This window comes from Aythya marila, assembly GCF_965140915.1.
Source record: "Aythya marila genome assembly, chromosome: 4".
Lineage (NCBI taxonomy): Eukaryota > Metazoa > Chordata > Aves > Anseriformes > Anatidae > Aythya > Aythya marila.
The window spans coordinates 76938585-76942121 of record NC_139045.1 but is presented as its reverse complement, the minus strand read 5'-3'; the positions used below and the strand labels follow the sequence as shown (position 1 = coordinate 76942121).

At 55.9% G+C, this 3537-nt stretch overlaps 1 long non-coding RNA gene across 1 annotated transcript; it reads right to left on the bottom strand.

Annotated features, from left to right (window-relative positions):
* Positions 1-400: 400 nt before the first annotated feature.
* LOC309878123 lies at positions 401-2584 on the bottom strand. The gene is made up of 3 exons (XR_014317486.1): positions 2264-2584; positions 1097-1955; positions 401-964 (listed from the first exon to the last, which is right to left on the bottom strand). It is a non-coding gene; the product is annotated as an uncharacterized lncRNA (long non-coding RNA).
* Between the last annotated feature and the right edge of the window lie 953 nt (positions 2585-3537).

Here is a 3537-nt window from a genome sequence, read left to right as displayed (position 1 = left end):
GAAGAACTCTTTAAAAGGTGAACTTAAAGAGAAGGATGCTACTCATTTTTCCAGAACTTCTGCAAGGACTGCGGCAAAAAAGGCTGAACCAGGGACGTCTCTATCATCACCCCCTCTAGAATTCAGCAACTCCATACAGTTATGGGTCAAATACCACAGCTGCAGCGCAAGACAAACAAAGACCTCAAAGGTCACGTTTCTGCCTGCGTACCGAGTTCCGCTGGGCAGACCCCCACCTCTGGAAAGACCCCCAGCCGCTCAACTCCCAAGCAACGTTGCCACGGCCAGTGCTTACGCAGAGTTTTGCTCTCTCGCGCTGCTCAGTACAGGCCCAAGGCCTCCTTTATTGCACACAGTTCAAGCAAAACTCTTGGGACATAACCAATAGACAGACAGACAGAAATTGCCTCTCACGTCTGTCCTCACTGACCGCAACCAGCGTCCTGGAAAGCCCCGCAAGCACCGGTCTATTCCTAGGACAACTCCGAAAGCTGAGGCGGGACAAAGTTTAGCCTCTCGTACCAAAGACTGAGCAACAGACAGAGCCTGACAGGCCAGTTCATTCTAGGTCTAAGAGGCTACTACGACTCGGCAGGCACTACGTGCCTTCCTTCCCTTTGCGCTTCCCAGCGCCGAGCAGCTCGCGCTTCCGCAAATTCAATGAAGCCTTGGAGCCGGGGCTGCAGGAAGCTTACGAGCACGCCTTGATTCCACCCCGAGGTCGCTGCGACTTACCTGGGCAGTCGGGACGGACGGGCTGCTCTCTCTCCTGAGAACCCTGCGACCGCAGCACGCCAGCTGCGGCTTTCCTCGCTTTACCCGGTGCGCCACCTTCGCTCGGCAACAAACCCCGCAGGGGTCCTAGCGGCGGGGAGCTGCTTCTGCCCCGGTGAACCGCAGCACAAGGAGAGAGCCGGCTGTCAGGACGCAGGGAGAGGAAAGCCTCCGAGGCGCGGCGCGGCTCCTGAGAAGACGGGAAAACAATGGGAAAGCTGCTTACCTCTGAGAAGTCATCCTCAATCTTTGTGCCTCAGATGTTTATCTCACACGCTCGGTACATGAGTTAGCGGTCTCAGTACATTTGAAGGCTTCTTACCTCTGAGAAGTCCCCCAGGCTTTCTTCCACCAGATGATGGCTTTCCCGGGGACATGCAGCCCTGCATGGAAAGATCCCTGCCCAAGCAGCTCAAGGCCTGCGATGCCATGCACGTGCAGCTATTCTCAGGAAGATGCGCGTGCAGCTTTAAAGCCTGAACAGCAAATAGCAAGCATTTCTTTGGGGCAGGTTTTCCATCATCATCTCCCTCTGCAGGAAAGGGAAAAGTCGCTCCCCTCAGCTGCTCCTCCTCTCTTAACATTCCTAACATCCCCCCCCCATCCCACCTTCCCCTGCTGATTTTGCTCCTCTTGGGTCACTGCCTGCCTCCACCTTCCAGAGCAGCTCCTTCTCATTGAGTTCTCCTTCTGTGTCCTGTCCCCGGCTGCTCCCACGCCATGGTGCTCTTGACGGTGACATTAGCTGTCGTTCGGATCTCCTTCCCACTTGCTACCCAGTCTGCAGTTATCCCCATCGTGGGAATGGCAAACAACCTTGCAGGTCATCTGTATTCAATGAGCTGAAGGATCCGTTTACCCAGAAGATTTTGACAAGAGATTACAGAAACAGAGTCACTCCTCTGCACAACGCATTCCCCTTTCCAAAGCGACGCAAAGACGGCACAGGTGACCTCCCTGTAACTTTTTCAAATTCGGCACAGGTTTGTGGTAAGTATTAAGAAAAATAACAATAGAAAGAGAAGACCAGTAGTCTTGACAAGTTCACGAAGTCAGGAGAACTTGCCCAACCAACCCCAAACTGTTCGCTAGAGTAGCTTGATAGTCCATGTCCTTTTGAAAGCCAGATGAGGACGCGCGCATTCTGCTGTTTCCTGTCTGTGTTCTCATTCTGGCTGAACCTGGCAGGTGGACAGAGCAAATGGCTGAGTGGTGCTTTTCTCCCCACCATGGGAGACTCAGGAAGAAAAAGCAGTCAAAGCTCAGGGTTCAGATAAAAAGACAGTTTAATAGGACAAAGAAGGCAGGGAAAGCATAACAACGATGATGATGAGGGAACATTGCAAAGCAAGCGATGCGAGATGCTACTGCTCACCACCTGCTGACTGATGCCCAGCCCTCCCCGAGCAGCGGTCCCCCCTCCGACCCTCACCATCCTGTTCCCCACCGTTCCACGGGACAGGTTAAGAAAGGGCAGCAGGACACTCACCGCAGCTCCTGCTCTGGGTGCCACCGGGACGATTTCGCGGTTCAGGCATTTCCCACTCGCTCTTTCCCCCGGCTTTCTACTCCGTAAGGATCCGGAGGCTGAGCTGTCACCCCCCCAAGGAGAACACAGGGGTGTGACAGGCCTTACGCGGGCCAAAGCGACAGCGACAACGGGGTCAGACGCTGCGCAGTGACCGAGGCGGCTGCCCAGCAGCGCAGGACTACAGTTCCCAGTATGCCTCGGGACGGAGCAGCCCAGCTCCCCCGCGGGGACTCCGGAACGCCCCCCCCCCCGGTGCCGCTCCCTCCTCTCCTCTCCCTCTCCTCTCCTCTCCGTGCTCTCCCTCTCCCGTCCCTTTTCGCCCAGGCTCACCGCCGCCAGACCCCACGGCCCCGCGGAGCACGGGTCCGGCACGGCAAGGCACGCCCCCCGCCCCACACAAGCGCTCTCGCCCCAGGAACCGCCGACCTCACGGCGCTCCGCCCGCCGCCTCGCCCCACGCGCCGTCCCGGGGCGGCCCCGACCACCAAACTCGGTGCGGTGCCGCGTCCCGTCCCGTCCCGAGCTGAGGCGACGCAACTTCCGCCCCGGCGCAGGGCGCCGCCATTTTCCCGCGGGCAGGGGCACTAATGAGAATGCCGGGGGCACTGGCGCTACCACGCATGCGCGGCGCGGCTCAGCCTGCAGTACCGCTTTTTTGGCCAGAGGGGGCGGCAGAGGGCGACGGGGCGCTACTGCTCATGCGCCGAGCCGCTCAGCCTGCAGTACCCACCTTTCACCAACAGGTGGCGACAGAGGGCGCTATCGCGCCGCGCCGTTGCGCCTGCAGTAGCGCTTTCTCGCCAGCAGGTGGCAGCAGGGGGGGGGCGCCAGAAGAACTAGAAATAGCAAGTAGCTAGTACGTCAGTTTTGTTAAGAGTAACATTAAAATACTAGAAATTTCCACATTCTTTACCCTTTATGTTGCAAATATCACCCAAAACGGTCAGTGTTGACCATTAGCAATTTTTTTACAGAGAAGTAACTGCACTTTATTTAATCTTATCTATAGAGTCACGTGTATTTGTACTTGCTAATTTATTCATCTGCCAATTTACCTTGCTACAGATGCTACGAACTGTATAAACTGCAAGCTCATGTTTTATAACTGATAATGATCTTTGGTAGGAATAGCTATCTGAAAGAGCAAATAAAATCCCATTCATCCACAGTCATCTGAACTTTTATCATCTAAAAACAGTCCTACAAACATCCCCCGGGATGCCCAACTTCTG